This window comes from Zalophus californianus, chromosome 2 (assembly GCF_009762305.2).
Source record: "Zalophus californianus isolate mZalCal1 chromosome 2, mZalCal1.pri.v2, whole genome shotgun sequence".
Lineage (NCBI taxonomy): Eukaryota > Metazoa > Chordata > Mammalia > Carnivora > Otariidae > Zalophus > Zalophus californianus.
The window spans coordinates 85,783,429-85,808,693 of NC_045596.1; the positions used below are offsets into that span (position 1 = coordinate 85,783,429).

At 35.1% G+C, this 25,265-nt stretch overlaps 1 long non-coding RNA gene across 1 annotated transcript; it reads left to right on the forward strand.

The window, feature by feature from the left end:
- The first annotated feature begins 551 nt into the window (after positions 1 to 551).
- Positions 552 to 24,605, forward strand: LOC113924162. The gene is made up of 4 exons (XR_003520557.1): positions 552 to 639; positions 17,290 to 17,340; positions 18,245 to 18,360; positions 24,354 to 24,605. It is a non-coding gene; the product is annotated as an uncharacterized LOC113924162 (long non-coding RNA).
- The last annotated feature ends 660 nt before the right edge of the window (positions 24,606 to 25,265 follow it).

A 25,265-nucleotide genomic window follows, 5' to 3' on the forward strand; every position in this document is an offset into this window, starting at 1 on the left:
CAAGAGTCTTGTTCCCCAAGCAGAGAAGCAGCAGAAGTTGGAACTGAAGGGCCCAAGTGGGCAGGAAAGTGGATGTCTGTGTGATGAATTACAAAATCATATGCAAGATTAGAAGGTTCCCCCACAAACCCCCTAATATGTTGTTACGGTGTATAAGTTTGATACAACCACAGAGAAGCCCCAAAGTTATTGCTACAGGGGACCAAGTGTCATACCAGACCAGCAGGAATTGAATTTGAAGTATTTTTTAAATGCCAACAAACAAACAAGAGATGCAGTATTTCTAGTAAACCTGGGTCTATACTCAATGTAAAATATAAAAGTGCTTAACTTTAAAAATTGTAGAAGTAAAATTAGCACCTAACTATTGTTTAGATTATACCTATTACCAAAGAGATGATGAAACCAAGAGCATCCTATTTAATCAATTTAAAACTCCAAATATTTGTCTGGACTAAATCCATGGGAAAAAAAAATCTTATTGGTTAACTATTTGACTAACTTTTAAATTTCCTGTTTTTTTCCTCTCATCACCTATCTTCTGATGTATAAGATACTGAAATTATCGAAATCTGAGCAGCCATAGAGAGAAGATACAGAAGCCAAAGACCTGGAGAACAAGCATTTAAATGGCCCCGGGTAAATAAAATTAATTGATAGATTAAATGTTGAATCAAAGGCTACTATTGGGTAGGAATTGTTTTTGTGCTTTTATTTTTTCCATATGCAGATATACATTAATACGTATTATACAGATATATATTTTCTCTTCCACTTAATGGAAAAATCACCTTCCTGTGCCTTTTCTTCAATGTTTTTACAGGTACATGCCTATCAACTCTTCCAGAAAACATCAAGGCAGTCACAGCCAGTCTGCCAGTCCTATGACCTAGAAAGATTCTTTTTTTTTAGCTTGAAGTTTCAAAGAGAGAGATGTTAAAATAGAAAGTGAATTTCTAAACTGGTATGAATACTAATCTGAGATGACCTGTCTTTCTTTTTTCCTCTGTAGACTATAAGATCTCATTTTTAAACCTATTCTTTATTTTTCATCCCTTTATTGTTTATTGTATCCCAGCTAACAGCCAGACACTATATATGTTCTAGGGATACAAATCTGGAAAAACCAGAGTTCTTTGAGTGCCCGCCCTCAAAGAACTCAAGTCTAGGGAGTAGGCAAAACTATGTAAACAACTAATTTTAGAGACTTGGCACAATCTGGTAACTGGTATAATGGAAATACGTTTAAAGTGCTGGGGGACCCCAGAGGAGAGCATATTCCCTTCTGCTCAGAAGAATGGGTGGCAAGGATGCATCAGAAAGGAATTCATAAAGAGGTTGTTGTCTGGGCTGATCCTTGAGGAATGTGGTTGGGAGGGGAGAGCATTCCAGGTATAAGAACTTGCATTAACAACAAAGCAAGGACATGGACATAAAGATGCCCATAAATCAGGAGATGTTGATGAAACAGGACATTTGTGTGAGATAGAGAAAGCAGGTAGAAAGACAGATGAATGAGGCAATATGAGGCATGAAAGATGGGAGATCAGGTCCAAAATTACTTTAAGCTTTATTTTTAACATTTACTTCTCACTGTATGTCTCCATATATTGGAGCAGTTGACACAGTCCAGATAAAGGAGAATGACTAGTTTGAAATTATTTAAACCAACCCATACTACTTCAAATAGCATTTTAAGAAGCCTGGCAAGGCAGACACAAAATTTTCCTTAGACCTTCTTTAGTATTAATGTGGGAAAGCATCACACTCTCAAAGCCTGGTCACTATTGAAAATGACTCAGTTATACAATCTTAACCAATTTTTGTTTTGATATGGTGTTTTGATTTCCATTGTTACCTCACACACATATCCCCATCTCCATAATCTATGTCATCCTTACTTCAAATATCATGGCTGAAATGGCTTTGGAAAGAATTTGCTGATGTAAGAATCTCTTGCCTTTCATTTTATACTAGAACTGTTAGAAAAGATGAATAGTTATATGTCTGTCTTGTGTCAGAAATTTGTTACACACACACATGCATGCACATGTGTGCACACAGGCGTAAGAGTACCACACCATACTTTCTTGTATTTTTCATTTCATCATACTTGTATTCATTCTTCTTTACCACTGAGTTGTAAGCTCTGTGAAGAAAATAGTCTTGCTTTATATTTGGGTCAGTTCCAAGGTGCCCAGAGCAGTACTGAACAGACTTATGGCATTCAGAATGTGTTTGCTGACTATCTGATACTTACCCATTCATCCAGCCTTTTTTGTTTATTTGCTTAACAAATTAATATAAGCAGAGATAAGTAAAGTTAATTTACAGGTTTGTTTGGGTAGTTTTGCTGTTTACTTATTATTGTTTTTGTTTTTTGTATTTCTCCACACCACCCCATCTCCCAAGAGTATACACTTCAAAAACACAAGCTGAGAGAGATGTGCAGGTAGAGGTATAAAAATGTATATAGGTGAAATTCTGACTTCCTATTCCTTTGTCTGGAAAAAAGTCAAATAGCCTTACTTTACTTATTTATGCACATACTAACCCAAAGTTCGGGTAAAGGAAAAATATACTGGTCTTTTCACATTCTCACTGGGACTTGAAAACCTACAGAAATCCCCCACAACACTCAGCAAATTTGCTGTGCCTGGCCTGGTTTGCAATGTTCTTAAGTGCTTTACCCTTTCTGAGTGCTTTGCAATAATTTATAAATAACTTTTTACAAAATCCTGAGGGAAAGGGAAGAAATACTATGGCTATTTTTTTTTTTTTTTAATTGCAAACAAGAAAGGAAGAAAGACGGTAGGAAGAGAAGGAAACAAGTTTATGGTGTCTACTGCCTTCCCTCATGTTTTTCTTTTCCGGCTTTACTTTCCTCCCTTGGTTCGTGACTTTTGAGAATATCAGTGCATATTGATGTAAAAACTATGTGCAGGGAAAGAAAAATCACCAGCGTGCTTCCCACTGCTGAGTGGCACAGGTTTTAAAGTAGCACACCTTATTGTAGGCTTTGAAGCCATGCAGCACAGAGGCCTAGTCTCTGAGCTGTGAAGTCTCGCATCCCACTTCTGCACTCTTCAATTCAGGGCCTCCCACATCCATTATTCTTTGGAAGAATAGTGCTCTTTCCTGGGTGATGCTCCTTTCACTTCCCATTGGAGTAGCTGCTGCTCTGTCCCCTGCCCTCCATACAACTCAGCAGAATGCCAAGGAGCACTTCAGGGGAGCTTTGTATTCCTTCCCTGCACCCCTCTTCTACCTTTGATCCAGATTCCCCCTGAGGTGATTTCCTGGCCTGCTCCCTCCTGTTTAATTCTTCCTGGATTCTCCAGTCCTTTTGCTCTTCCTGCTCTCTCTCAGAACACTGATTTCTGAAAAGCTTACACAGGACTTCACCCTCACCCTCATGCATCCATGATGTGACTCTTTGCTTGAGAGGTTCTCATGGTCTTTCTATAGACATGTAAGATACTAAAGCCCTAATTGGCCATTTTACCTCATTAACAGGCTTTCCTTTATCTGACATTATTCCACCATCCAAACTTACAGTTTATGTGCTGACCTGATGTCTACTCTCCCGTTTTAGAATGAAAAGAATTATGGGTTTAAGTATCAGGTTTTCTTTAGTAAAGAGAAGCATCATTTCTTGCTAACTAATACCAATGAGAATTTGTATTTGGAAGGGGAGGCTCTCAGGAAACTAAGGAGCATAGTGATAGTAGGGTGGAATCACTTCCTACACTCAGTGTCAGGCACTTATTTAAGATACAGGATTTACTTCATTCTTTTTCCCCCTTGTAGACAGTTGCTCTCAGGATATGAAAAAAAACAAAACAAAACAAAACAAAAAAAACTCTTTTATGCCTGACCTTAGGTCTAGATCAAGGAATGAATCACCACAGAGACTGCAGTCTTCTAGGGCCTCATGGTGCCACTGGGCATGGCTGGGTCATGTCATTTGGCTTCTATTTTATTAATCAGTGAACAATCTCAAACAGTAGTACAACTTGCAGCTCAGATTAGCACTTTGCCCTCATCTTTCCCCACTTACTAAACTCTATCCTTGTCGAATCATTCTTAATTCTGAAATTTATTCATGTATATGCATTCTTTCAACAACATATTGTCAAGTACTATGGTAGGTTGAATTTTTGGTCTTGATTCTTTATTATGCATCCTCATTGTTTTCATGTCCTCCGTGTGAGAGAAGGATTTTTTTTTATGCCCACTGACTTTGAACTTAGCCATGTGTCTTGCTTTGGACAATAGAAGATAATGATCATGACTTACATAGGACCTCGAATTGTGCTATTCTTTTGCCATTGCTGTGAAAAGAATAACCACTGTCCCTTCATCCAGTGGGCCTCAGAATATGGTATATGATACAGAGGTGCCCTAGCCAACCCACAGACCTACAGACTAAAGCAGCGCTCTCCCAGCTGATCCCAGATGCATGAATAAAAAATAAATATGGATTATTACAACCATTGGGTTTTGAGGTGGTTTATTATGCAGCACAACATAATTTTCTCACTAGCTGACTGATTAATAAAGGCTCTAAGCTAGGGACATGAGCCACAAAATCAGATAAAGGGTTTTAGCCTCCTCAGGTTCATAGTTTATTAACAAGGATAGATGTATAAACAAATAACTTATAGCAATAACATAAATTTTACAAAGAGGTGTGAAGAAGCATGTGGCAGCACAGAATTGAGAACATTCTGTCTTGACAGGTTGAAGGAAAATTGTCCATAGAAGAAAAAAAATTGGAACATTTGCGTAAAGAGGGGAGAGGAAGAGTGAGGGTGTTTTAGGTAAGAAACTATAGGTAAGGCAGGGAACCACTGGTTAAATTTGGCTCCTGTCGGTGACCAAAGGGGCCTCATCAGAGCTCTGTTAAGGGGTGCTCTTAAGCATTGATCTGTAAATGGTGCTGAAATTGGGCAAGTGTTCATAAGAACTGGAGGGCCAGTTAACAAGAAGGAGAGAGTCCTTGTATAACTGGGAAAATAGAAATTGATTTCATTGCTTCCAATGTAGACAGGGACCTCAAGTGGGGAAAGTAAATCCTCGCAATATTGACTTTATTGACCTTGGCTGTACTGAATGCATGTTGAACAACTGTTTGAAGATCATCAGTTAGAAGGGCTGCCAAATCATTTGGCAAAGAGGGACACAAAGTCTTGGTCTAGCCTTGGTCCTTAGAGATTATTTAACTCAACCTTTCGTCTCACAGATGGGACCACTAAGACTTAGAAGATCGAAATTTACCCAAAATAAAAATCTTAAAGCCAGAAACCTGGTCTGATCTCCTGATCTCTTTTCACCATACTATACTTCCTGCCTTAAATTTGCTACAGCATGCAAGAAATGGGAAAGTCTGCCCTGAGAGAAGGATTATAGTTGGAGCTAAGAATATGTATCACTTAAGAAAGAAGTAGGAGACTTAAGAGAAGAGTCCATCCATAGAGACATCTATAGCATCATGGCATCTTTTACAGGAATGTCGGTTGTTTAGATGGAGCTTTAGATGAAGACCTTCACAATGCCACTGCCCACGGTTTTGGGAAAGAGGCTTATGTTAGGGGTAGAAAGGGATGGGGTAGACATCGATGGGTACAGCTCCTAAGGAATACACCTAACCAAGAAGAAGCTACAACTGGGCTAACATCTTGGCCAAGTTCTAACAGAGTAGTAGGCAGTAGGATGCCTTCCTGTTGGATATAAGTGAAAAAGAAAACTGGACAAAATAAAAGGACACAACCTGGAAATATTAACTTTTGAGAGAGTCCAGAAGCTACAAAGGCACTACTCTGTGCTCTTCTCCTCTTGAGAATATCCAGTAACTTCTGTAAGTTTAAATATTTTAGTAAAAGAATCAGAGCCCCCTTCCATAGGCTAGAATCTATTCCTTTAGATGGTTTAGATTAAAAAAAAAAAATAGGAGCAGAGATCAGGTTTTTCCTAAACCATAAAATTCCCAGTGTTACCTATTATAGTGAGGGACACTTCATAAACAACCAATTAATATTAACTAGGGGTAAAGTGCCCCCAATATGCAACTTTGCCCTCCTGTTACTTCGCATTGTCATAAAGTAGATTACCAACATTTACCATACCGGTGCAGTGGAGCTGGTGCAGGTTCTGAACCCTCATCTCTAAATGAAAGCTGGAAGTTTAATTAAGTTCAGGTTTCAACTGAAATGAATGTAACATTGTGTATCAACTATACCAAAAAAAAAAAAAAAAAAAAGTCTAATTCACTCCAAGGGGACTGACCTTAGCTTTGGGTGAATTAATAAAAAGAGAAAATTATGAAGAACTGTTTTCAATACCCTAGAATGTTAACTTCAAAAAATGTTCTCTTTATGGAATATCAAGGTCAAGTGAAACATTTACTGTGACAAAAAGTGGAGGGAGGTAGGAGTATTTAAAAAATAGGTATTGATCACAAGCACCGTCCCCAGATCCAGAAATATCTCTAAGACTAAAGATGGGTTCATGATAAGCCTAATGAACACAATAGATAAACTGCTATATTTTAAACCTATTTATCCTTGAAACAACCACAGAAAGATTCACTCGCATCTTCTTTTTGTCCCTAAGCTCTGCTCCGTGTTCTGCTCTAACTCCCTTCATCATCCTGGCTCTCTCAATGATTGTTTCATTTCCCTTGCTCCAAGCCCCTTGCATTCCAACCCAACCACTTTCTCAGTAATTTTGAATCTATATTTTTAATATTTCCCTCACCCACTTTCTTCTTTCCATTCTCATTGCCTATATACCGGTACGGGTCCTAACAATTTCTCTTTAGATTTATTACAAGGGCTTCCTAACTGAAGTCTCCTTTTACACTAACTCATTTAAAATATGGTTAAAATATTTCTAAATAATACACTTCTCTGATCATGTCATTTCTTCTTCTTCCCTCAGATCTCTCAGTGTGACTTCTTTATGTTCCACAGCCTAATATTTAAAGCATTGAGGCTCTCACTGATCTCACTCTTAAGCTTATTTCTCACTTATTCTCTTCATAGACCCACAAGATAAGCTTTGTTAGGATATAAAGTTAAAAGTTAGAGGTTGTTGTTATTATTTCGGTCCTTCTGCTAAATGTGTTCTTCCCATCGTCTTTGTATATATATCCAAATACTAGTAATTCCCTAGGGCCCAGATCATTTGCTTTCCAAATGCTTCCTACAACTGGAAATAACTTCCACCTCAAAATTCAACAATGTTTCTCTGTGTTTCTGTGTCATTTGTTTTGGCTTATTAAATGTATTTCTCCTACTAGACTATAAGCTCCTAAAAGTAGACCTGTTTCTAATGAACACTGTATTTCTTAGACAAAATACTCCAGTGCCAATAATGTAGTAGGAATTCAATAAGAGTTTGCTTAATGTACAAATGAATAATCATGGCTAACCTTTTTATTTTTTGGAAGAGTGGGTACTCACTGGTGCATCGAAGTGTGGCTCTGTTCTCCATTTTTTTTAATAAAAAAACTAAAGTTCAAAGTGGTTACATAACTTGTCTAAAGTCACACAGTAAATGGCAAGACTACATTCTCAAATTTATGCCTCAAACATAGACCTCTCCCTCGAGTCCAATTCCGTATATCCAATTGACTTCTCCACATTTCCATATAGGTGTTTCATACTCTTCTCTTATTACAACTCTAATACCTGTCCCTTATAGTCCATTCTCTTCAATTTGGTCTAGACTATCATGACATTATATCCAGACAAATGAATTTCCTTAATAACTGACTCCCTTACCCCATACTTTTCTTAAATTCAATTTGTCCTACATTTCTTTCTAAATCACCACTGGTAATACTGTCACCATCTTGCTCCAGTATTTTCAATGGCTTTCTGCTCACTATGAAAATAAGCCCCATCTTCTTTGTCTGGCAACCAACAAATTGGTCCAAACATTCTTCAACTTGTAGCTTCCACACCAAACAAACTAGTCTTTTCATGGCATTTGAACATACCATGTGTATTTTTGCCCCTTTTCAGGAATTATGCACAAGGTCCTACTTCAATGAAACACCTTTTTTTTTTTTTAAGATTTTATTTATTTATTTGACACAGATCGAGAGAGAGAGCACAGGCAGGGGGAACGGCAGGCGGAAGGAGAGAGAGAAGAAGGCTCCCGGAGGAGCAGGGACCCCGATGTGGGGCTTGATCCCAAGACTCCAGGATCATGACCTGAGCCGAAGGCAGTCGCTTAACCAACTGAGCCACCCAGTTGCCTCCTGAAACACACTTCTTATCCCTATCTTTTGTCAAAGCCTAAAGTGACCATACAATTTGTCTTCCAAACCGGGATTCTATATCAAGTCTCATCTCTCCAAAAAATTTTCAGACTCCTTGGCCTTAAGTAATCACTTTCTCTTTTTAGAGCAATTTTGTGTCACAGCAAAGCAAACAAAAGTCAGAATTCTAAGACAAAGAGCTGAATCTCAGCTCCTCTACGTATGAACTGTGTCATCATGAGCAGGTCCCTTAAATCCTTAGGGATTCTGTTCTCATTTGCAAATGGGATTATTGCTGTCATTTCTTTTCTTCCCTATAGTAGGATGACACATCTACACCCTTTGCCTTGCAACTTTGTAGTGCCTTCCACTGTGGGTAGAATACACTTCTTTTTCCCACTGATGTTGGCTTTGGCCGTGTGACTTGATTTAGCTGATGGAAGGTTAAGAGATATGACATGAGCAAATGCTTTAGATGTGCTTTCATGGTTGCATTTGCCCTTGCGCTCCTATGATCCACTTTAAGGATAGCATGCCCCAGGAAGCCACTACTTCGTTATCCTGGGCCTCAGAATGACATATTTATGTAGAACTAAACTTAACTAGAGGCCTGGAGTCAAACATGACCACCCCCGCCCCCCCCGCCCCCCCTCCCCCCGCAAAGCTAGGCAAGCCCAGACAAGATCAGGAAACCAAAACCCACCTGCAGATCAAAGGTCAAGAGAAAAATGTTTGTAGCTGTAAACCACTAAGATTTAGAGGTTATTACATAGCCTTGTTTCAGCCCAAATTGATTGATATAACCATCTTACCTACTTTTGTGAAACTCAAATAATTTATTTACGTGAAAATGATTTTAGAAATTGCAAATCACAATTAAATGTTATTTATGATCATTGCTACTTGGTATTATGAATTCATTTTATGTACATATTTGTGTTTCCATGTCTAAATTACAAAATATTAGAGATATTTATATAATAATGAGGTCATTATTATATAAAAATGTTATATAACTATATAAGAAACAACTACATAAGATATTACATAAGAATAGTAATTATGTAAGAATTATGTAAGAAGTATAATTATTTCATGTTTTGCCAAAGTGTACTGCATAGCACTTTACATGTAGCAGATGCTGGGGAAATACTGTACTACTACTGTCATGCTCTTCCTCCTGAGTATAGTGTCTCTGTTTTTGTTCTTTTTGATCTTTACTTTATGACATTTTCATGAGGCAGTATAAGGTTTTCTTAAAAGGGTGGATTATCAAATCAAACAGATGGATTTGGAAATAGCCTCAAACTCTCATTATTTATGGCACCTTGGACAAGTTGCTTAAACCCTCAAAACTTTAAGTTCTTTGCTTATAAACCAAATAATAATAATAATGACAATAATAATAATAGCCTCTTCCTAAATTAATTTAAACTCAATAAAGTAAATCATTTAGCAAAGTGATTGTCACAATTTAAAGCATCCAATAAATAGTAGCTTTTATTATATTTATTATCCATATAGTAACTGTTTCTTTCTCCTCTCCAGAAATTTCTAAGCTGAATTCTAAGACAATTCCACATTCCCCAGACAAGTATAATTCTCTTTATGATCTTCTAAACAAACACACAGATGCATGCATGCACACATGCACATGCACCCCTCTTACCCACAGGATTTTCCATAATTAGGTTGAGGGAAGGTGACAGGAAAAAGTCATCTTGAAGGTCCTGTGTTCTCTCTTTGCTCTGTGGCCTTATTCAATGTTTCCAGTGCCCTAAAATAATTCACATCTCTATTTACCTAACTAATGCTTCATCAATCTTCAGATTTCTACTTAGAGGACACTACCAAGTCTAGGTTAGGCACCTCCTTTATAAAAGAGCTTTTATGAAATCCTAGTTGAGGGCACTTAAACAAGGAATTGAAATTGCTTTTTGACTTGTCAATCTTCCCAACTGTATGATAAGGTCTCCGAGGGCATAGGCTATGTGCGTTCACCAGTCCCTCTTCACCAGCCCGTAGCTCAGTCTTGACATGTATTAAGTACTTAAAGATGAAAAAAAAAGGAAGGAAGGGAAGAAAGGATGGAGAGACAGAGACAGAGTAAGAGAAGGAAGGAGGAAAGAAAGGAAAGGTTATTTTTATTTTCTTTCTTCCCAGAAAAGAATATTCAAAGAATAAGACAGTTACTATAATATCATCAAAACTCATTTTCTATCCAAATCTACATTTTGCTTCAAATCACATGTCAGTGTGTTCTCTTCCTCTCATCAGAGTAATAGGATATTTATTTTAAAATGCCAACTCATCATAAAACCTATTTGAGGCAAAATGGAACAAATGGACTAAGGTAGATTTACTGAAATCCCTATTCTTCTCCTCCTGCTTCTTTTTTTTTTTTAAAGCTCTGATCTGTTAAATAAAAAATCTCTAGCAAGAGACAAATATAGAACATTTATCACACCCACTTTTTAAAATTAAGAGCAAGAAACTTTAAGCATTATTCATTTAAAACACCTATGCTTCATATTTATGGATAGGGAGTAGGGATGAGACTAGATCTGGTTAGCAATGGGGGAAAAAGATCAAAATAGAGCAATAGAAAAAGAATGACAATACAAAGGGAAGAAGAAAGAGAAGACGTAATATTTGTTCAAAGCTCTTCAGCTGTTTCCATCCTAGGCTAAATGCTCTTCTCTGAGCACGAATAAGAATAAGATCCAACTGATTCTAAAGTATTCTCTGATACTAAGAAGCAGGACTAGAGTGATATTCCTCTGAAATTTGATGAAATCTAGGTGAAATTAACATATGGTCCTCAAATCAGCAATTCATCATCTTTGGCTAAAGGGATAATAGATCAGATGTTAATCAATAACATCAAGTAACAGATTTCATTTTTCTTAAGTAGACAAACGTTACATGACTTTTCTGTGCTGCCTTTCTTTTTTAATATTTTTTAATAACCACCCTCAAAACTCAAAGGATTCAAAGAAGGAGGGGCAAAAACAATTGGGAAAAAAGATCTCAGTAACTTTAACTGTCCACATGGGTCATAAAAAGGTATTTGCCTGAGGGAAAACCATCCAGTGCCTTGGCCATGAAATACACAGAAAATCACTAGTGTTGCGATGTTAATGTACATTAATTTCTGCTATATAGATGTGCTCGGCTCTCCTGATATATTTACTTTTCTGTTGTGTGCCTGGAAAACAGAAGTCTTTCAATAAATGTTAGCAAATGAAAAAAACAAGACTGAACGAATGATCTGATCTTTGATTAGGGCCAGAGCTGTTGCTGAATTCCCAACATGCACTCAAAGTTGATTCCCCTGGAAGGAGTGAAACTTAATGTAGACGGCCTCCCAGAGGAGGAGACGCAGTTCCTAGCCACCACCTGACTGCTAAGCCACTCGTCAGAACCGATGCTACAGCATCCAGTGCCAAGTGGATGGGGAAGGACCAACATACAGATGGCTGTCTGGACACATCACGGGATTGGATTCCCACCACAGCCCATTGTTATATTTATTGCTGACAATGTAATTAATTGGCTGTCTCCTTGTTTTTAAATTGGTCACCCTCCATGAACAGCTGTGCTGGGGGTTTGTACTAATCGTGCCTCTGACAGGAGTGAGTTCCACAGGCCAGCTCTGCAGCAGAGCCTCTGTGAGGTCATCCCTTTGCTGCTGGAAGGAAAACATGCTTCACTCTCTCTCCCCAGGGCCATTAACAGGCTTCCTCGTGCCCAGTAAACACACAGCATTTTTTTTTTCTGAGTGTTTCTCTTTCTGAAATATAATCCAATGAAAAGAAATCATTTCTCAGTTTCCTTTTCCAGTGAGAATTTCTTAAATATAGACTGAAATATCACCTTTAATAATCGCTATAGGAAAAGACTGCAAGAACTCCAGTAGGTATTACCCAAATTGCCAAATTAAAAGGGAGGCTAGGGGTCATGTGAGGGCATCAAAAAACTGGTTTAACACATCTCTGAGTCCAGCAATTATGTATTTTTATTTCTATGCCATGAAGAATGATTTTTATTTTGTTTACAGAATGATGAGGATTAGTTAAACGACACCTGCCGAGGATTTTGTATCAAAGAATTCTAAAGGTATTTTTACAGTGAGAATGCCTCATACATCAAGCACAGCTTCCCCGGGTAGTAACACAGGTCTGGAGTCATGGCATAGGCAACAGTCTTTCTACTGGTCTCATGCGCCTTTCTTCACCTGTAAAATGGGAGTCAGTGCATTTCACTGATCATACTTCTACCTGGCTGAGTAACCTCGGAAAGTCATGAGACAGCTCTGTTCCTTAGGGTTTAATTTATAAAATCAGAGGACAAACATAGTGAATCTCTAAAATTCTGTGACTTCACCTGGATATTGAAGCAAGTAAAAATTTTAATATATTTTCACATTAACAAAATACATGTGAATATACAATGTAAGGGACATGCATTAACTAAAAATGTAGATAACTCTTGACTTCTTTTTATTATCACAAATATCAGTGTCCATGATTTGACAGTTTGCTTATGAAAAAGTCTCTTACATTTTCCTTTTTCTAGTTTGCTAATTTTCCATTCTGGATTCCAAGGCAGGCCAAAGATTGCAATGAAATCAGGTTAAACATTGATCTTCTGCCCTGACATTGCATTAACTTTTCTAATAAACATCTTCACTGTGTCAACCAACACTGTGTTTACATATTGAGCCCAGCAGCCAATTGTCTTGTTTCCTTTAGATGCTTTTGAATTCCACAAGGAATCTTATCTGGAAGACTAGAATCATGCATCTGCCTCGCCTTTCAATTTTGTATTTCAGATTAACTGCTCCTTTTCCTTCACATTCTTAAGGCTTTCTAAGAAATTTCCTTCCCAATTCACTTGGTAAGTGCCTGCACTGGCTGTTATTCTTTAATGAATTCATGTCTTTTCTTTTATTTTTCCCATGCCTCCGGTGTTATCTGGAGTCAGGATTCTGAGCTCTGACCTCCCTCCTTGTCCTGCTGCCTGAGGAGAATGGAAGGCAGACACTCACACTTTAAATATTCTAGATCCAGCTTTGGCTGGGATGAGGCTAGGATTGGGGTGGAAATAAGCACTGCATTTTATTTTTTTATTATTTACAGCTTTCTGAAAATTAACTATTTCTGTTCGGATTCAGGGACTTAGTAAAAGTATGAACCAGTAGATGGGCCCTAAAGATCCCTGATTCAATACTCTATTTTTTAAATTCTATGAGAATATTTGTTTAGGGATTAGTTTTCATGTCTGCAAATTGAGCCCAGTGCTGCTTGCTTCACTAAAGCCACAGCCAAAAGCAACTACCAGAGAAGGCTGGGGGGAAATTGCTCCATGAAGTGGACTGAGTGATTTCCTCTCTCTCCAAATGTCAAAGAAAAACATCATAAAGTATGGGACTGAGTCTCCAAAGGACATTTAATACCTCATTCTTGGAGATATGGTCTAAAGTTTAAGGGTTGTAATTATTTGTCAGGTCGTAAAATGTACTCCATTATTCCCCCTATTTTAGCAAGAGTATCTAAGGACATCTGCCAAAATCTTGAATGTCTAGGAAAGCATCCTATGAACACATGCTGAACCAAAATATCAATCACAGAACAGAATAGCCACAGTGAAAGATTCATTAGACTAATTCCCACCATTAGCTAAGAGGGTATTTACACCAGATATTGTATTACATGCTTAACAAACATCTCATTGTGTTTCCTTATAATAGCTCTAGCAGGTACATGTTGTTATTCTTACTTTATGAACAGGAAAAAAGAAGTTCTGATAAACTAAGTAACTTCTCCAAAGTTGCACATCTACCACATTTACCAGAATTGCAATGCCCCTTACCATCCGCACTACGCAGAATAGCTACACCAGTAAAGAGCAGTAGAGAATAGGGATGCACATACAGTGGGAGCCTTCTCATAGCATCTCATGTATGCAGAGCTCTTCCTTCCAGGGGAGTTTTGATCCTGCCCTGAGAGTACCTCACTTAGACTTTATCAATACCTTCGATTCATTGTATTGGGATTTAAAGGTTCAGAGTTAGAAAGAGTAAAACAGAATGGATTTCTAAGTATTGACTTTTACTATCCTGCTTTGAACAAGTTACTAAATATCTCTCATCCTATTTTTTTCTGCCTCTTAATCCCCTTCACCGATTTCATACATTCCCCCACCTACCTCCTCTCTGGCAACCACCAGTTTATTTTCTGTATTTAAGACTCTGTTTTTCTGTTTGTTCATTTATTTCATTTTTTAGATTTCACATATAAGTGGAATCCTATGGTATTTATCTTTCTCTGTCTGACTTATTTCACTTAGTATAATACCCTCTAGGTCCATCTATATTGTTGCAAATGGCAATACCTCATTCTTTTCTATGACCGAGTAATATTCCATGACACACACACACACACACACACACACACACACACACACACACACACACACCACGTCTTCTTTATCCATTTATCTACTGATAGATACTTGTGCTGCTTCCATATATTGTCTGGAATTACTGAATCATCTGGTATTTCTATGTTTTAACTTTTTGAGGAAACTTCATACTGTTTTCCACAGTGGTTACACCAATTTATATTCCCAACAGTTTTTCACATTCTCATCAACACTTGTTCTTTCTTGTCTTTTTGATACTAACCATTCTGACTAGCATGAAGTGATATCTCAGTGTGGTTTTGATTTGCATCTCACCCTAATTTTTTATCTACAAATGAGAATAAACTATTCCCAATGTGTGAGTTTTAAAAAGGATAATAAAATCAGAGAACTTTGGAGTAATCCTTTGTACATATAGGCACTTAGAAAACTTTGCCTATTTTTCCCCCTCCCTTCTCCTTATGTATCAGTCTTGCTTAATGTACTATGGCTTTTTCAGAGCAGAGACCATTAAATATCACATTCACATATCCAGACAAAATGCTTAACAGATAGTTGCCCTTAATGACCTAAAATGACTGGAAGATATTGATAAATAATTTGTTTGCAACTTGAAGAGGTGTTATAAACTTTAGGTTTCAGAATATACATTTACTGTTTGTTTGTTTGTTTGTTTTAAACATGCATTCTTTCTTACATGTTATAGTCAGCCTCCTGGGCTCTCTAAAAGAGGGCTTTTCTGGCTTTCTTTGAATGTCAGGCCAAGAGGATTAGAACACCCCATAACATAGGCTACTTGGACAAAGGGCATGCTTCTGCTAATTGGTTGATTTTGCATTTCACAAATAATTTTACATGTTTAGTAGTTTATATTAAATCATTCATTCATTCACTAAACAAATATCCATTAATGTCTATATTAACCTAGTTTATAAATATAAATTGGACAAATATCTACCCTGGATATTTTTATGGTTTAGTGACATGAGACAGATGTATAAGCAAACTGAATTAAAATTGAGTGTGATAGGGGCAACTGGGTGGCTCAGATGGTTGAGCGTCTGCCTTCGGCTCAGGTCATGATCCCAGGGTCCTGGGATCGAGTCCCACATTGGGCTCCCTGCTCAGCGGGAAGCCTGCTCCTCCCTCTGCTTCTCTCTCTCTCTCTGTCCCTCTGTCTCTCATGAATAAATAAATAAAATCTTTAAAAAAAATAAAAAAAATAAAATTGAGGGTGATAACTTCCACAACATATATGAAAAAGGATTATGAGAACAAAGGGGACATAGTAATGTCCTAAAACTTTGTTTCACTTCTGTTACTGAAAGTGACATTTTTTAGCCACAATTACATTCCATTTTCTTTCCTACCCCACACTATTTTTCAGTAAACTTTATTTTTAGTTGTTTGTATTTTACTTCTTTTTTTAATTTATTTTTTATTGTTATGTTAATCACCTTCAGTAAACTTTTGAAAAAAATATTTTTAAAATAACTTATATTTAAGATTTTTTTGTGCTTCTTTTTGCTCTTTCTTTTAAACAACATAAAATTTTCAAGGAAACTTTTGACTTTTATGAAGTCACTAAATGCTCCTATTTTTCTTTCCACATTAAGTACAAAATGGCACTATGAAGAGGCTGCCTTCCAAAAGTTTTCTCCTTTACTTTCAAATACATAAAATGAAAAACATCTGTGTCCCCTAAGAAGCTATTTTGTTTAACTAGCATAAATATGTTAGCCAGGTATTTATCTGAAATTTCATTTGTCCTCCTCAGCTTAATATGTTTACTTCCATACTGACTTCTGTTTACCAGTTTTACAACTAATCAACTGTTTCCATTACATATGTTTTAATTATCTATTGCTGCATAGCAACCTACCCCAAAATGTAGTGACCTAACATTCCCTCACCATTCTGTAAGTTGATTGGACTCAGCTGGATGGTTTATCTGTTCCACATGATGTCAACCAGGTCTGTAGTCATCTGAGGGCTTGACTGGGCTGCAACATCCAAAGTGGCTCCCTCACATGGCTGGCAGTTCTTGCTAGCTGTTGGCAGAGAGAACTACTGGCAAGAAGGTCTCTTAAGTTTTCCTCCATATGATCTCTCTATGTGGCTGGTTTCTGAGAAGGAGTACCCCTCTCAGAAGGTGAATATTTCAAGAATAAAGAAGCAGAAGCTCACGGTCTCTTAATGCCTCTTCTTGGTTGCACTCTTGTCGATCAAAGGCCAGCCCAGATACAAGGAGAGGAGACACAAATGCTTCTTTTGATAGGAAATGTGGTTGAGAGAGAGGAGAAATTGGTGGTCATCTTTCAATATTGACTATAAAATATAAATACTACTTAACTTCTAGCACTTTCTTCACAAATGATTCCCTTCTCCATTTTACCACTGTACATTTTCCTTCTATATATAAGAATTTAAAAGTAGTGATCTCTTTCCCTATACTAACCTAAACACATAAGTTGACTGTGTTTGGTTTCTATCTTTGATGGATGTATCATATGATACTGAAGACCTGATGTTGTCTGTTAGACATTCAGTTCTAATCTCTAACTCCTTCTTTATCTTCTTCTTTGGAATTAAAGAGAAACTCTCAGACCTGAAATATACCAAGAGCTGGAATGGGCAGTTAGGAGGTGGGTAGTAAAATTTTCTTGCAAATATTACTTTTCTCTTTTAGCTCATATATTTTGAATTCTCAAAGATAAATATAAAATTATTCATTACATGTCTATCATAGTCTTAATTTTAAAAGCAAATATCCAAACTACCAAATTTAGCTAAGTATTTAGCTGAGTAAAACAATTATATGCAATATTAATGCACAGGAACTGGGAAGAAGGAATACGTTCTGGGTGTCCCTTCTCTTTTATTTGTTCACAAAAGACTACTGATTAAGAGTCATGGTAACTCAAGCATGAATGTCATTGGCATAAACCAGAAAACAAGATTCATAAAAAATTCTACCATGATAGTCAGTTAAAATAATTTAAAATGAAAGAACATATTTTGTATTTTATAGGAAGAAAGACATTCTTTCCATAGAGAAACATCTTAAAGAATCTTTCTGAAGCCTGAGAATCTCTGGGAGGGGATAAAATGCAATATTCCAGATCAGAACTAAAGATTCCAGCATGGAGGATGACCTCATATGGCCTTCTTGTCAAGTAATATGTAAAAACAAATGTTACAACTACAAATTCACATTAATGACGGGAAAATTTAACAAATGAAATTATATATTACTGATGGATCTCTTTGGAAAATTTGAATTTTCATGCCATTTTTTCATTTACTAGACAGTAGGATATTGGGTCATTAATTGTAAGAATACATAACAAGTAGTATTTCTATTGTGTAAGTTTTTCTTATAAGTAAATTAGACCTGAATATCCTTTAAATGGAAAATATTCTATGTTAACATATTGATACAACATTACGTGTGTGGAACCTAACATTATTAACATTACTAGAGTAGTAATTATAATTACAATTTTGTTACAAGTAGTTAAGAAAATGTATATTATTTTTTGTTTTTAGACATGCAACCCATGTAATAAGACAGTGTTAACGGTAACTACAAACTACCCAGCATTGATTTCTTATTGGCTTCAAGGAGGAGAATCTAGAAGAAGCTCAAAGCTGAAATCCAGGAGGTAAGAAGAAGGCAGCACAGTGAAAGGGAAGAACTTGATTTGATAAGACTGGCTGTTCAGCATTTGCTGTTACTAAACTATTTCAGTAGAGAGATTATGCTATTGGTGAGAACCAGTATGGCAAAATAATGAAGAGCATTAGATCTGAAGATTACCAAATCACTTACTAACTCTTAATGCCTCTTTGAATGTAAGATGGCCATAAAAATAGTGCTTACCTCATATTGTATATAAGGTGTATCAGTAAATATTGCCAAAATATTTGGGCTTTTAAAATAGCAACTGTAGAAACATAAATGGTTCTATATAACATACCATTAAAAAAAAAAGAAAAAAGAAAAAATCTCGGATGAAGCTGGGTGGGGGGGCATTTCCTACAAGGAACAAGGATAAGAAATATAGCAAATCTCTTCAGAAACCATGCAAGCAAAAAAGGAGCGTAGTGAAAAAATTTAAGTGTTGAAAGAAAAAATAACCAACCTAAAATTCTATATCCAGTAAAATTATTCTACAAAAGTGAAGGTGAAATAACAATGTTCTCAGAGGGAAATCTGAGAGAATTCATCTCTGATAGAAGAATAGTGCTTACCTCATAGTGTATGGGAAACAGGGAATTGACATGTACTGGACGATATGTTAAAAGATGTTCTTCAGGAGAAAGAAAATGATATAAACAAAAATCTCAACTCTACATAAAGAAAGAATGAATGTCAGAGAAAGAATAAATTAAATGTAAAATAATGTTTTTATTTTTCTTATTTGTAATTGTTTTATAAAAAAATCTTTGTTAAAGTAAGAATAATAATATAACAAGGTATTGGACAATATAACCTGTGAATAAATAAAATTAATGGCAGCAATGTCACAAGAAATGAGAGGGAATAATTGGAGTACTCTTTTGTAAGGTTTGTAAGTTATCACACTATACTTGAAGCCATACAGTGCTATTTGGAGGCGGAATTAAGTTGGTTAAAAAACAATTGCAATTGGCTACAAACTCCATGGCAACCGCTCAAAAATTCTAAAAGAAGTACAATAGATATACTAATAGAAGAGAGAAAATGGAATCATATAAAATGCTCAATTAAGATTAAAAAGGCAGAAAAAAGAGGAAAAAAAAGAATGAATGCAACAAATAGAAAATAGTTCCAATTATGACAAATATTTACCCAGGTATATCAATATTACTTTAAATATGAATGGTTTAAGAACACCAATTAAAAGATAGAGATTGTCAGAATATACATAAAAAAATACGGAGACCCATCTGTATGTTGTTACTAGAAACACACTTTAAGTATAAGAACTCATGTAAGTTAAAGGTAAAGGGCTAAGTATAACATATCTTGCTAACACTAATCAAAAGAAAGTTGGCATCTCTATTAATTTCAGACAAAGCAGATCTTAGGACAAGAATAATTATCAGGGATAAAGAGGAACACTACATAATGGTAAAAGGGTTAGTCTCTGACAAAACGTAACAATCTTTAATGTGATACACCTAACAACAGAGCATCAAAATACATGAGGGAAAACAAACAGAACTGAAAGGAGAAATACAAATCCACTGATATAGTTGGAGACTTCCACACCCCTCATTCAGTAAGATAGATCCCATGGGCAGAAAATCAATAAGGACCCAGTTGATCTGAACAGCACTCTCAGTCAACTTGATCTGACATTATAGAATATTCCATTCAATAAGAGCAGAATATACATTTTTGTCAAGCACACATGGAACATCATTAATATGGACCACATTCTAGGCCATGAAATACACCTTAGTAAATTTAAAAGAATAAAAGTCATACAAAATATGTTCTCAGATGACAATAAAATTATATTATAAATCCATAATAAGAAAAACATCAAATATTTTGAGATTAAATAAACATACTTCTAAATAACAAATGGGTCAGAGAATAAGTCTCTAGAGGCATTAAAAATATTTTGAACTAAATGAAAATACAACTTATCAAAATTTGTGGGATGCAGTGAAAGCATGTTTACAGGGAAATTTATAGCATGAAATGTATCAGAAAATCAGAATGGTCTAAAGTCAATAATATAAGCTACCACCTTAGGAAACCAGAGAAAGAGAGAAAATCAGAATGGTCTAAAGTCAATAATATAAGCTACCACCTTAGGAAACCAGAGAAAGAGAGAAATTTAGCCTCAGGCAAGCAGAAAAAAAGAAACAATATAAATAAAAACAGAAACTATTGAATATAAAGGAAACATTAGATAAAACCAATGAACCCAAAATCTGATTCTTTGAAAAGATTAATAAAACTGATAAAACTCTAGCCAAGCTAACCAGGAAGGGGGTGGGGAGAAGACACACAGTATCAATATGAAAAATGAGAAAGAAGTCATCACTATTGGTCTCATGGACAATAAAGGCATAAAAAAGGAATACTATGAAAAATTCTATGCATATAAATTTAATAAATTAATGAACAAATTCCTTGCAAGACACACACTACCAAAACCCACAATAAGGAGAAGCAAATGAGTATTTCTATGTCTATTAAATAAATTGAATAGATAATTACCTTTCAAAAAAAAAAAAACAATAAACACCTGTCCTAGATTATTTCACTGGTGAATTCTAACAAATATTTAAAGGGAAAAAAAAGAAATGATACCAATTCTTCACAATCTTTTCAAGTAAAGACAGTGAGTATTTCTTAAATCATCCTATGAGGCCAACATTTGCCCAATGCTAAAACTAGATAAAGACATCACAAGAAAGGCAAATCATATCAATATCTTTCATGAACATAGATGCCAAAATCCTCAGCAAAATATTGGAAAACTAAACCCAATAATGTATAAAAACGACCAAATGGGATTTTTTTTAGGTATGCAAGGATAGTTAAACATTAAAAAATCAATCGGTACAATCCACTATACCAACAGGCTTAAGATGAAAAACCATATGATTACATTAATTGTTGCAGAAAAAGCATTTGACAAAATCTAACACCAATTCATGATAAACACCCTCACCAAACTGGAAATAGAGGGGAAATTCCTCAATTTAATAAAGAACATTTACAGAAATACTAGCATCATACTTATGATTGAGATTTAGATACCTTCCCCCTGAGATCAGGAATAAGACAAAGATGCCCTTTCTCACCTCTCCTATTCAACATCATAGTGGAAATCCTAGTTATTGTAGTAAGATAATAAAATGAAATAATATATACAGATTGAACAGGAAGAAATAAAATTGTCTTTGTTCACAGATGGCATGATTTTCTATATAAAAAATGTCAAAGAATTGATCAAAAAATTATTAAAATTAATGAGTATAAAAAGGTCACAGAATACAAGGCCATTACACAAAGTTGCTTTTCTATATACAACGAGTATTTGAAACTATATATATAGTATAAAGCATGTAAAAAGTATATATATTACAATTATAGAAGGTACTAATTACTAACATCAGAAACAGAAAGATGGGTTTCTTTTACAGATTTTATTATAAAAAATAAAAGGATAATATAAACAACTTTGTATAAATAAGTTTTCTTAATTCAGAAAAAAAATTCAAGAAAATTAGCTATTTTTCAAAACAGCCAAAAAAAGAATTAGAAAATCAATTCAACAAATTGAAATGGGAACTAAAATCTTTCAAAAAATTTCAAAGAAATGTAAGAACCAGACAACTTCATAGTGATTTCTTCCAAACATTTTAAGAAAAATAGCAACCATCTATACAAACTAGTCCAGAGAAACAAAAACAAGAGCAAAACATAAGTAACTGTTCTCAAATCACTTTTCAAGGCCAATTAAAGCTTGATAACAAATGGTTAGTTCATTATAAGACGGAAATTTACAACCTAATATCTTTCATAAACATAATGTACAGCCTGAAAAAATCTGAGCAATTCAAATTCAAATGTCTATTAAAAGAATATTATAACGAAGTTACATTTATTCCAAAAAGCAAGGTTGCTTTAAATATTCTAAAATTAAAATAATTCACCATGTTCACAGAATAAAGAAGAAATATCATATGATGAACTCAATAGATGCAAAACAAACCACAAACATTTGAGGTTAGCACCATGATTAAAATATAGCAGCAAACTATAATTAGAAGAAAATTTATTTATATGATACAGGGTATTTATAAAACAATACCTACAGCAAGCCTCATACTAATGCTATCGTGTTTAAAGCTATCCTCTTAAGACTGGGAATAAGGTAAGGTGTATTCTATAACATCTTATATTCATCATTATATTGAAGGTCCCTACTAGTACAGGAAAGATAAAAACAAAAGAAAAAAGGAAGGGAGGGAGGGAGGAGGGAAAGAAAGAAAATGTTTAAGAGTAGAAAATGAAGAAATAAAACTAATTCAGTTTATCTAATAATATATAAAAATCCAAAAGTATATACAGCTTAATCATTAAAATCAGTAAGAGAATTTAGGAATGTCTTTGCACAGAAGGGCAATTTAAAGAAAATTAAAGGCATTTATATGTACCACCAATTAGAAGATAAAACTAATAACACTTAGAATAACATCAAAAAATCAAATACCTAGGAAATATAACAAAATATGTGACATTATCAACACAAAACCCAATAAAATATTGTGAGAAATACTAACACAACTTAAAATAATCAGAAGTTATACCATATTTTTGGATTGCAAGATTCAGTATTTAAAGATTTCAATTTTCTGCAAATTGATTTATCTGTTTAACGAACTCCTGTACAAATTCCAGCAGGTACTTTGTTTTTATAAAGTTGACAATCAAGATTTAACATTAATAGGAATGTAAATAGCCAAAACAATCTTGAAGAGGAATAAAGTTTGAAGACTCCATTGCTACATTAATATAAGGTACATGGTATTGGCACTTGGATAGACAAACCAAGAGAGCAAAATAGAAAGTTTAGAAATAGATTCTTCTTTATACCAACACTTGACTTAGGACAAATATGACTCAGTGCTGTAAAGAAAAGATGAGCTTTTCAATAAATAATTCTGGGTTAACTGTATATTTAGAAGAAAAAAATGATTCTTAACACATAATTCACACTACCACACAAAAATCACTTCCTGGTGGATTGTAGATATAAATTCATATGAGAGAAAATATAGCTTCTGGAAGATAACATAAGAGAATACCTTCATAACTTTGTAGCAGCAACAGATTTCTTCAGCAGAACACAAATATACTAACCATTAGGGAAAGTATTGACAAATTATATTACATTAAAATTTTGTGGGTTAGATAAAGTCTTTTTTTTAAATTACATACAAATAAAACATTAAAATTTTAAAAAAAATCCAGTTCCTCAAAGACAGTATTTATTCAAAGGCAACTCAAGGAGAAAATATTTGCCATACATATAACTGATAAAAGATTATATTAAGAATATTTAGAACACCTTACAAATTAATAAGAAAAAACAACACAATAAAAAACAAGCAAGCCTTTAAGAGTCATCTCATTAAGTAAGATATCGAAATGACTATTGGACACATGAGAAGGTATTTTACCTCATTAGTCACCAGAAAAATGCAAGTTAAAACCACAAGTATTATTGATAATGTTCTGTTTGTGGTTGTGGGTAGTTATTACAAATGTGTGTTCATTTTTGTGAAAATCCATCAAAGTGTGCATTTGTGATTTGTGTATTTTTGTAAGTATCTATTTCAGTAGAAATGTTTATTTATATAAGGGATAAATGAATGTGGTAGTTAGGAGAATTTGGCTGCTAGAGTTGGAAGAAAAAGCGAATTGGTACTTAACCTCATTTTCCACATTATTTCCTTTTCTCATTCTTCCTCCTTTCTTTTCTCTTTAACACATAATTTATAGTGGAAGTGTTTCAGTAGAAGGGTAGGCGATGGCATGAGGATTGGGTAGGACTGGGGACAGAAGCAGCAGAATGGAGTTTCCTTCCCCTCTAAACCCATTGCTTCTCATTTTAATTTTATGTTCCCTTTTACATAATACCAGAGCAGAAGGAGCTGGAGCATTGCAAATAGGAACTTAAAGTGGGAAGACCAAATTTTCCTTTGATTCTACCCAAGCTTGACCAATTATTCTTGCTGCTTGATGAGCACTGGAAAAGGTAAGAAGCAGGATTTTGGTTTGGGAAAGCACAATCAGTTATAGGATCCACTGCTGTAAAGGGGAAGAGTTAGAAAATACCTGGAAGGCAATGAATGAAAAAAACTAAACACCTATGAACATATCTGGGCTGTATATGATGGAAGCAGATAGTCCAACATGAAGATCACCGACTTTGGAGATAGACTACTGTTTGAATTCGATCTCATCCATTTACCGCATGACTTTGTGCAAGTTATTTATTCTCCCCTAAGCCTCATTTTCTCATCTGTAGTATGTATAAAATATCTATGCCTAATTCATAAGATTATTGTGATGATTAAATAAGCATTAGTCACATAAAATGCTTATTTTATATAATGGAATGTTATACATACATAAAATACATAACATATATATAATGGAATATTACTCAACCATAGAAAAGAATGAAATCTTGCCATTTGCAACAACATCGTTGGAGCTAGAGACTATAATACCAAGCGAAAAAAGTCTGTCAGAGAAAGACAAATACTGCGTGATTTCACTCATATGTGGAATTTAAGAAATAAAACATAAACATAGGGGAAAAAGAGGAAAACCAAGAAACAGACCCTTAACATAGAGAACAAACTGATGGTTACGGGGGGGGGGGGGGAGGTGGGGGGGGGTGGAAGGATGTGTGTGAAATAAGTGATTCCGGTTAAGGAGTGCACTTGTTGTGATGAGCTCCAGGTGATGTATGGAATTGTTGAATTGCTAAATTGTACATCTGAAACTAATATTACATTGTATGTTAACTAACTGCAATTTAAATAA